Source organism: Callithrix jacchus, chromosome 3, assembly GCF_049354715.1.
Source record: "Callithrix jacchus isolate 240 chromosome 3, calJac240_pri, whole genome shotgun sequence".
Lineage (NCBI taxonomy): Eukaryota > Metazoa > Chordata > Mammalia > Primates > Cebidae > Callithrix > Callithrix jacchus.
The window spans coordinates 32,620,810-32,632,097 of NC_133504.1; the positions used below are offsets into that span (position 1 = coordinate 32,620,810).

Genomic DNA, 11,288 nt, shown 5'->3' on the forward strand with positions numbered 1-11,288 from the left:
CATTTTCCCCAGTGCACATACAGGCAAAGGACGTGGTTTGTGTGTCCTTATAGTAACCAGGCAGTCCAGATGTCAGTAATTTCCAAGTTAAATTTTTATCTGCTAGCTGGGTAATTTCTTTACTGTTCTCTTTTCCTAACTGGAGGAGGGAGAGAAACAGAAAAACAAAGTGATCCTGAGTCAGTGGAAGGGGAAAGAAGAAAAGGGACAGACTGGGACTAAACCAGGGGATGTCTGGAATGGGAATGGTAGGGAGGTGACACTGACACGTTGAAATCCAGCCTGTGACTCAGACACCTGAAGTCTGGTGAAGAAGTTCGACATGGAATAGAAGGCAGTGACCCCAGGGGCACAAGGAAGAAAGCTGTCTGCGGAAGAGTTCCTGATGGGTAAGCTGCTGTCAGTAAGTGCATGGACGATGAACATTTTCTCAATGTGGCCCTTCTGAATTAGTCAGAGTTACAAAGACATGTCAAGACCTTTGTGGCAAGGGCAGCACTTTAAATGTCCTCTTGGAGCTTATCAGATGCTTAAGGACTTATAATTAATAAGCATACAATTAAGTTATATTTCCTGAGTATACATTGGCTAACAGATATGACAAGGTGGCTTGTCCTATCTTGATCACTTCATTCCCCTTCTCTTGGGGAATGAAGAAAAGATGTCCATTCATTGCTAACAAAAATCTTGTCTAGAGTCATAAAAGCAACAAGAAACAGGCTAATGGATCAGGCTTCATTCACAAAAACCAAATACGAATTAGGCCAGCTAGGCTGGCCTAGACAAAATGGTTGAAGCAGACAAAGTATGACTTTGAAACCCCATGGTACACTTTCAGCTCCTTTCTCCCTGGCCTGGCACACAAGGTACCCTCCAGACCTCTCTTCTCTCATGATCCTTCGCTCTTGTTGACACCTAGTTGCTCAGAAAATGCCTTTGAAGCATAAACTTGAGCGTGGTTGTACCTTCCTCTTTCCTCCAGAGGCGCTCACATTTCAGCAGGGGATCCTGAGGAAGGAGTCATTGGGGCTTAAAACGTGGGTGTCTAATGGTGGGTTTTCAGGGAGTGATGGAGGAATTATCAGGGAGTGAAGGTTTTTCTGCCCCTCTTACAGCTCAGCACAGGAGAAACAACTTACTTTGTTGTCTTTATTAGGCAGCCTGCATGCTAACTGCTCTCTGGGATAGGGCTCCCTGCTGGAATCTCTTCAGCCTTCAATACTGGTTCCTAAAATGGGGACTTTTAAAATCTATTGTGAGTCATAACAATCTTATTCTCTCTCTCTCTCTCATTTATTTGTTTTTAATGGAAAGGCTGAGACAGAGATGTTGAGGAAAAAAAAAAATATCTTCACAGAGCCCTGCAGCGACAGTATTAGTTAGTATCGTTTCAAACTGGACAAATCACTAGGGTTACGAAACAACTCATCCTTGTTAGTAACCTTAGACTTAATCACTCTCGCCCACAAACCTTTAACCTCCCTTCACCCAGCTTCAGAGTAAAGCAAAATAATTCTGGATAAGGTGAAAAGTGGATCCTGTGAAGATTTATCTAAAGCATTGTCTCAGTTCTCTCAAAAGATAGATTATATCTTTGGCCAACTGCTTTCCACATTTCTTTCTCCCCACACCAGGATGTATATTTAAAATAACATTTATTTACAAAACTGTATCTTAGCAACAGTGGCACAGCACAAGAGTGTGTTATCTAAAGCAAACCAATTCTGGTCATAAACTACATAAGCAAAGCAGCCAAATGTGATTGGTAGGGCTTTCCTGAGATACCGTGAGCCTGAGGTGTCACATGAGATTAAAGGCATATTTTTCAGACTTGAGATGATTCATCATTCATGTTTAACTCATGGGATGGGCCACACGTTTATTCGTAATTACTGAAGCATAAAATTTTAGAACTGAAAGGGATATTAGAAACCTAGTCCAGTTTTGTGATATTATAATGGGGTTAAAAAAAAAAAAAGAAAAAGAAAGAATAATTTGTTATCTTAGAGCAACAGATGTTTAAGTAGCAGAGCTGGTGAGAGAAATCAGGTTTCTTGACTTTAGTCCAGTTACTCTAGTAATGTTTGTATGAGGACACTGATCTGTTCTTTATTCCACACGGACCCATTTAAATTCCCATGTAAAATGAATGCATTGTTCTCTGAATGCATTGTTTCAACATGTGTGAATACAGATTTGATAAACCTTTTATTTTTGTGCAAGAAATGGATTATCTTTTCAATGTACGTAACTCACAACCTACTCATATTACCTTTGCAGAGGTTATGGCAACTGAAAATTACACATTAGACCGAAATCTAAGTGATTCTTGTGATCAGTGACGAAACCTATTATTTGTTTATGTCCAAATTAAAGGAGGCTGATCGAGGTTAGCGAGGCAGTGCTAAAAGTGAGGCGTTTGGAGTCGAACAACATCAGTTTGAATCCCAGCTCTAGTTTCTAACCATTAACGCTTCCTTGGGGTAGTCGTCTGACATCTCTGGTGCCAGTACTTTCAACTAAAAAATTAAGATATATTTACAGGTATGGGGCTATGGGATAATTAAATGAGATCATTTATGTAAAATGCTTTAACAGTTCCTGGCAAAGAGTTGTGTACACCTTAACTCTTTTCATTTGTAATGTTAAGTAAGCCATTGAGAGAACACCAAGGGTAAGTTCTATCCATATCTTTCTTCTTTTGGTCTGAGAGCACATATTCAAATTCCAAACATCAAGCTCTACTATGAAGAATACTCCAGTGGCGGTCTCACAAATTATGGCACCAACACTTCATAGTTTCTAATTTAGGTTACATCCTTGACCTGGTCAGCCTGTAACATTTCCATTGTTTATAATTATAAAGCTTTCATTTGAGTAGCATGAATATTTTTAAAGCATCTTTACCCTTAATACTTACCTACTTGGAAAGAAGGTGCAAAGAAGAGTCAAGGAAGTTTGACAACTACTCTGAAGAAACAGAACTCGTCAGTGAAGGAGGAAGAGCAGGGATCCAGGTCTCCTTTATTCCAGACTGCGGGTTTTACAAAAAACTGCACTTTGAAATCAAAACAAGTGCTTCCAATTTCCTTCATTTCCTCACCGCAAACTATCTTGCAGAGTGTTATGCTTTTGGCTAGAATGCCTCAACATCACACAATTTCTGTTTCCTTAAGGCATGAACAAAGACTATCTTAAAAAATGTTACCCAGCATTTTTGCTAAAGATGATTTTCTGAACCTCATCCTAGACCTACTGAATGAGAATTTTCACAGTTGGACATTTTAACAAGCTTCAGTTCATTCTTATACACACTAAAGAGAAGCACCAGCCAGCAGGATAAAGTCCCATTGCTTAGTTTCAAATACAAGCCCCTCCACATTTGGCTTCTGCCTACATCTTCCTACTTATCTGAGCTGCAATTCCCACCATTGAACTTCAGCAAATTCAGTAGGTCAGTAGGTCTGACCTTACCTATGTTTACATTCCTCAGGCCTTTGCACTCATTCCTCTGTCTGGAAAATCCCTCATTCCCACCCATCTCCACCTACTCATCAAACTGCAATTATTCCTGAAACTAGATTAGGCTGCTCCTACTTTTCCCAGCCTTTCCACTAACCCTAGAAGCAAAATCAATTACATCTGCAACTTCTCCTTGGAGCGTGTGTATCTGTTTGCACCCTATGCCCTCAGTTTTTAGATACCAGGGAATCAATAAATATTTGAAGAAAGAATGATAAGGTGCCTAGGGATATGATAGCTGTCACGATGGTACTTTTGCAAATCACTTAGTTGCAATCACATACAGACTATTGACTATGGAGTGCCATCATTTCCAGATGATGCCATTGTTGCCAAAATACAAACATTATCTATTATATTCATGGTAATATGCAGCATTAGAAATGTATTTTCTTTTTCTGAGACAGAGTTTCACTCTTGTCGCCCAGGCTGGAGTGCAATGGTGCAATCTCAGCTCACTGCAAACTCCACCTCCTGGATCAGGCGATTCTCCTGCCTCAGCCTCCCAAGTAGCTGGGATTGCACGCGCCTGCCACCACACCCAGCTAATTTTTGTATTTGTAGTAGAGATGAGATTTTGCCATATTGGCCAGGCTAGTCTCAAATTCCTGACCTCAGGTGATCCGACTGCCTCAACCTCCCAAAGTGCTGGGATTACAAGTGTGAGCCACCGCACCCAGTCTAGAAATGTATTTTCAAAACAAATAAGAACCTTCTTTTTAGTCAGCATCTGCTCCAATTGGCACAATATCAAAAGTTTTTCTTTCTTCTTCTTTCTCTCTCTTTTTAAAAATATCTTTCTGGGTCAGTGCTGCCTCCAAGGATTAGAAACTTACTTCCAACATGAATAAGCAGTTTTTGTGGTTTTACTAACATTTAAACTGATGAGAAGATTTGGAAGTTCTACCTTTTATTACAGTCTTCATATTTCTTTTTTTTTCTTCTGCTCTTAACAGACCAGATAATTATTTGCCGACCAGTTTTATTTGAATTTTCAATTCAGTTCCTCAGGAATTTCATATTGATTTTATAGTTGCTGCACTTTTAGGTGACTGTCTAGGAAATTCCACTGTAGATGAGCTGTAGAAAGGTGCTTTAGCAGAGACTGGTGCTGGAGCAAAAAAAGGAAGAGGCAACAGAACTAAAAAGAAGAGAAGAAAGGATTTGAACAGGGGTCAGATCATCACTGAACGGCATTATGGTTTCTGTGGCCTGGTTTGAGTGTCCCTCTTATTAAAAATGGAGCAGTACAGATCATTGCCCCAAAGAAACAAGGAAGAGCAGGAGGAGGAGGCCAACATGACCCAGCAGAGAGAAGAATGGAACCAGACGAGGTAGATGAAGATTGAATGAGAGTGAGGATGGAGTGGAAACTTGTGAGGTGGCATCAATCATAGCCCCCCCCACCACCTTGGTTTCAACAGAGAAACATATGGTAATTTTGATACCAGGATACTTGAAGTAGCAAATGTTTACAATAGGACAGCAAAAGAGGAAAGAGACTGATAGGTGTTCAGGAGGCTGTGGGGAATGGAGCTTTAAGTTTTGCTGTTGGGAAAGCCATTAACAGATAGATGCTTTCAGAAAAGCAAAGAACAGAGCAACTCACTATTTACATTTTTAGAATAATATGAAGACCAGACAATATTCCATGACATTTCATTCAGATTTAAAAGCAGGCATATCAAGATGAAGAAACAACCCAGAGGTTATGCTCTCCAGGGCCACAGGGCCATCATCATCATATGCCAGCTCACTGGCATCAAAGACATGTATCCCAAGGTCTCTGGGTCCATCAATATGCTCCCCTTCACCTGGGGCCTCTCCCATGAGATCTCAGTCAGGAAACCCATCAGCAGCTGGCAGGTAAGAAGGGTCTCCACGTTGTGGAGTTCCAGGAGGAATGTGGGCCTCTGACTATCATGGCTGCCTTCCCAGAGGGACCTTGAAAAAGGAGCCAGGTGATGAGGTTCCACGCATCAAACTGGACTTGAAAGAAGTGAATGCTCTACAGGCAATGTAGTGCTCTACGTGGTCAGGTTTATAGAGAATTGCCACGTGACCTCTGCCTTGTGCAGCCAGTACCTGGTGCTGCCCAGCACCTATGAGAAACTCAGCCCCTCACACCCCAGGATGTCACCTTGTTGTTTGTTTGAGAAAAGTTTAACCCTTAAACTGCTCATTAATAAATAATTATAGCTTTAAAGAAATCAATCCTTTATTTTATTACCACATAATGGTTGCTAAAACAATTTATTGCAAAGACATATGTTCTGAATACTATAATCAGGTAAATTAGATCCGAAGAAAATGACATTGAAAAATATAGAGCAGAGGTGATAAATAAAATCAGATCCTCAGAAAACATCCTTGAGTTAGATAAGCATGAAAAAGACCGTAGGTATTAACAATGACAGGTACTTTGTTACTTTTGTAAGAGTTGATTTCTCATAATATGATAGAGTTAATACAGAATTAAATAAATATTATAATAGAAATGACAACTAGGATTCAGGAACACTGAGCAGAGAACAATAATCCTGACCTGGGAATTTAGAGAGGACCACAAAAAGGAAGAATCATTTGAGTTGAGTGTTTCAATAAGAATATGAAAATACAAGAAAATGGAAAAAAAATGGCACATTGTTAAAGTTTAGAAATTTTATTTTGGAAGCCATATTTTGCCAGTTGACATGGTCTGGCCCTGTGCCCCCACCCAAATCTCATCTTGAATTGTAACCTGAATTGTAATCCCCATGTGTTGGGAGAGGGACCTCATGGGAGGTAACTGAAACATGGTGGCAGTTTCCCCATACTATTCTTGTGGTAATGAGTGCTTTCTCATGAGATCTGATGGTTTTATAAAGGGCTTCCCCCTTAGCTGGATTCTCATTCCTCTTGTTCCTGCTGCCATGTGAAGGACGTTTGCTTCCGATTCCGTCACGATCGTAAGTTTTCTGAGGCCTCCCCAGACATCCTGAACTGTGAGTCAATTAAATCTTTTTTCTTTATAAATTATCCAGTCTCAGGCAGTCCTTTACGGCAGCATGAGAATGAACTAATACACCATAGTTCTATTTTGTTAAATGCTAGAGGTTAGTTTGTAGGATAACATCGCCTTAGAATGGCCTGCATATTTGCACTGGAAATTGACCACTCTATTTATAACTTTCCACAGAGTAGCAGATTCTATGATGAGGGTACATTGATGAATATCAAAAAATATGGATCTAAAAGTGATCAGTGTAGAAGATGCTATTTCTCCAGTTTCTTTAAAAACAAAGAAAAAATCAGCATTTATTTTCTCCCAGGGAAAAAGATATTATTGACTAGATAGTTAATAAAAATAAATGTGCATGTCTTTTATTTTTTCACTGCTTTATTTTTCAATCAAGAAATAATCCTGAAGATTGGAATTGCTGCCATTGGGAACAAGGCAGCTGGACAGCCAGCAACTTTTCCTCCACACAGCACAGACTCAAACCATCCTTTCTCAGCACCATTGCCCTTTGCAGCTGTGCTCCTTCTCCCTGCTTAGCATGCCTGCTGCTTCCCACACGGCTAAATCAGCATGTCCCAGCCAGACTCTGCCTGCTCTAGCTAGCACTGTTCCTCACCAGCCATCAGCTACTGTTGCTTCCGGTTGTTTTTATTTTGTGCTCCCTTGGTATAATTAAACTTCATCAGTCACCCAAGTGTTTCTAGTATTTGTGGATTAGCTTTATTAGTTTTAGAAATGAGAATCTAGAGGAATTATTTGTAAACATAAACCAACAAAATTTAACAAAAAAATGTAAAAGAAATTTCGAAAGCATTTATCTCAATAGAATTAACTGAAGTCATCCTACTAAAGTGACTAGTTTGCAGTTTTAATAACAGAGTAAAAAGGCATGGGTGATATTTATAAGTAAAATAATTTAATTTAAGATATATAAAGTCTGTGATTATCTAAATAAAATTTAAGGCAGTGCTGCTAACAGTAAATCCAAAATGAATTTATGAAAGCACATTCAAAAGCATTCTACTGTTTTTTTTTGAACAATAACAAGTCATTATCGGACATAGTTCTAACACCACCAGAGGGTACATCACTTCTAGCAGAGCCAAATGTCCTCTAATATGTTAACAGCAATCTGGGTACCATCCTGGCTAAAGATTTTGCATAAAATTCAAAGTTCAATAACTACAACTTTTTCTTGAGAGCATTCTTTTCATTGATTCATTCATAATTCTCTGCCTGTTCATCATGATCTGAGAATGAAATAGGTGTGCCCTAGAAAATACCCTGCAACTGACTAACAGATAAATTAGAAGCTATGACATTCCTTTTCATTAATTTTTAAGGAAACTTTTTAAAAGAGATGTATTAACTTTTGTGCAACAGAATTTTTATATTTGAATTCTTATTATAAAATAAACTGGTGCTAAAGAACTGGGGTATGCACAGTGGCTCATGCCTATAATATCAGTGACTCATGAGGCTGAGGCAGGAGGATCACTTGAAGCCAGGAGTTCTAGACCAGCCTTGGCAATATAGAGATACCTCATCTCTATAAATAAATAAATAAATAGCTAAGTATAGTGTCATGTGCCTATAATCCCAGCTACTCAGGAGGCTAAGGTAAAGGATCCCTTGAATCTAGGAGTTCAAGGCTGTAGTTAGCTATGATGGTGCCACTGCACTCCCACCTGGGCAACAGAGTAAGACTCCATCTCTAAATTTAATAAATATATGAAAACTTTTCTTAAAAAGAAATGATTTCAGAGGGAAATAAAAATCCATTTGACAGTAAGTTACAATCATTCCACATATGAAATTTAAATTTTATTTAAAAATGTATAATTGAAAAAATACCAAATAAACATGGCAGGCTGTAAGGTTTACTTTCAAAAAAAAATCCTATTCAGAATATGAACTGCATGTACTGTGAGTGATGGTTAAAGATTTAAAAGATACCAAAGAGGCAATGAACAGACACTTAAAAATTCCCCCAAGGATGAAAAGCTATAGACCCCTTAATATTTACTCTAAAACTAATAACAAATAAAATAAGACAATCATTTGGTACAAGCTGGAACTGGAGGAGATAAATACCACCATCCCTACAGTTCTCTTTAATGTGAAAACAGTAGAACATGAAAACATGTGCTTCACAGTTTGTAATCCTGTTGGTCAAGTACAGATTGTCCTGACTTAACAATTGTTCAACTTACGATTTTTCAACTTTATAATGGTGCAAAAGGGATGTACATTTAGTGGAAACTATACTATGGATATTTACACGTTCATTCTGTATTTCATTTTCAGTACAATATTCAATAAATTACATGAGATATTCAACACTTTATCATACAATAGCCTTTGTACTGGATGATTTCAACTATAAGCTAATGTAAATGTTGTGAGCACCTTTGAAGCAGGCTAGGTGAAGCTATGATGTTTGGTATGTTAGATTTATTAAATGCATTTTCAGCAGCATGTGGTGGCTCATGCCTATAATCCCAGCACTTTGGGAGGCCAAGGCAGGAGGATCTCTTGAGCTGCCAAGGGGTTTGAGACCAGCCTGTGCAGCATGGTGAAACCCAGCCTCTATAACAATAGCCAGGTGTGATGTTGCACACTTGTAGTCACAGCTACTTGGGAGGCTGAGGCAGGAGGATCAATTAAGCAAGGAAGGTAGAGGTTGCAGTGAGGTGAGATCACACGATTGCACTCCAGCCTGACTCACAAGAGTAAGATCCTATCTCAAAAAATATAAAAAAATAAAAATAAAATAAATGTATTTTCAGCTTACTATTGGTTTATCAAAGGAGCATCTGTTTTAGATATATTTGGATAGCATTGATAGTATTGAAGCAGAGGGAGTGTTGGGGGTGCCAGGCAAGTCTCGAAAAAGTTACCTAAAGGATGCTGTATGTCCATTCTTTCTCACTCTCTTTCTCTTTTGTTTTCAACCAGTGGGTTTTACCCAGTGCTATGGGTCTTCAGATCAGTTAGATTTTCAGACACTTAGGAATAGATCTTCCAGAAAAGGGATCTTCCAGTAGAGAGATATGGCTGTTTCTCAGTTAAACTCCCCAATTTAAATCACATTACTATCAAAGAACAAATTTCACAAAAGTGGTCGTTTCCCTCTTATTTAATCAGCAATGTTTCAAAATGAAGTTGGCACATTATGGCATTTAATATATGTTTTACAATTATCATTTGTTAACTCCTATGTAATTATTAGTGATACAGCATGAGTTTAAGGAAAGTTTTTTCTTAAAAAAATTGTTCTTCGAATTTTCTCCTCTCAGATTGAATGCCTAGTTGTAATCATTGTGACATAATAAAATAAGCACTTTGAATGTTTTTAATCCCTAATAAATTATATTTTAAGGGTTCTCTTGCTACTTCATTGTTATTCTTAGAATAGTCCAGTGATTTTCAAATGTAATATTTCATCACTGGTTATTTCCTATCTCTACCAAATCTCTGTAATACTTTTTGTGCCTTTTGGGAAAAGCTTCTAAAATACTGTTCATTTCTACACTAACGAACTAATTTTCCTTTTTATACTTGTGGCTCCATAAACCTAGTTTATTCTGTTGAAACCTTATTGACATGATTTTTGATATTTGGTTATTTCTCTATATCTTGCCTTCATATCTTTTATGGTATTTTTAGTAAAGACTGACGTTTTGCAAGGTGATTTTTCTCTTTTGCTCTATCTTAAAAATTGTTATCAAGCAAGTCTTCAGTACAATATATAAAAAATATCATCTGGCATTAATATTCAGATTATTAAATCTATTAGAAAATATTACCTGCTGAAATGAACAATCCATAAGGTCATGGAAATCCCATCAGAAATTTCTGCTTTTTTCACATATATAGCCCAAGTGCTCCGAATAATATTTGGCACCTAAGAGATGCTCAGTAAATACTGGGTAAATAAATCATATGCATCCTTTGCAAAAATAGTATGGTCAATTTTTCCCTACACATTTGAATTTTTTTTGTATATTTTATATACCATGACCATGAATGCTAATTAATGTGAGTTTATTAAGTAGCTTGAATTAGAAGGGAAGCTATAAAGTAATAACCATAAATAGAATAGTGAAGAAGAAACTTTAAAATTTTAAATTCTGAATTCTTTTTTTTTTTTTGAAACAGAGTCTCACTCTGTCACCAGGTGCCGGGCTGGAGTGCAGGGGTGCAATCTCGGCTCACTGCAACCTCTGCCTCCTGGGTTCAAGCAATTCTCCTGCCTCAGCATCCTGAGTAGCTGGAACTACAGGCGTGCACCACAATGCCCAGCTAATTTTTGTATTTTTTAGTGGAGACGGGGTTTCACCATGTTGGCCTGGATGGCCTCGATGTCTTGACCTCGTGATCCACCCGCCTGGGCTTCCCAAAGCGCTGGGATTATTGGCATGAGCCACCGTGCCGGGCCCTTTTTTTTTAATTGAGGCAGGGTCTCGCTTTGTCGTCCAGGCTGGAGTGCAGTAGTGTGATTCCAGCTCACTGCAGCTTCTACCTCCTGGACTCAAGCAATCCTCTCATCTCAGCCTCCCAAGCAGATGGGACCACAGGCACACACCACCATACCCAACTTTTTGTTGGTGTTGTATTTTCTGTAGTGGTGGAGTTTTGTCATGTTTCCCAGGCTTGTCTCAAATTTCTGGGCTCAAGCAATCCACCCGCCTCAGCTTCCCAAAGTGCTGGGATTACAGGTGTGAAGCCACTGTGCCAGGTCAAGTTCTGAATTTTTTTTTTT

At 38.6% G+C, this 11,288-nt stretch overlaps 1 pseudogene; it reads left to right on the forward strand.

The window, feature by feature from the left end:
- The first annotated feature begins 4,720 nt into the window (after positions 1-4,720).
- LOC100414723 (small ribosomal subunit protein uS5m-like) lies at positions 4,721-5,545 on the forward strand (annotated as a pseudogene).
- Positions 5,546-11,288: the final 5,743 nt, after the last annotated feature.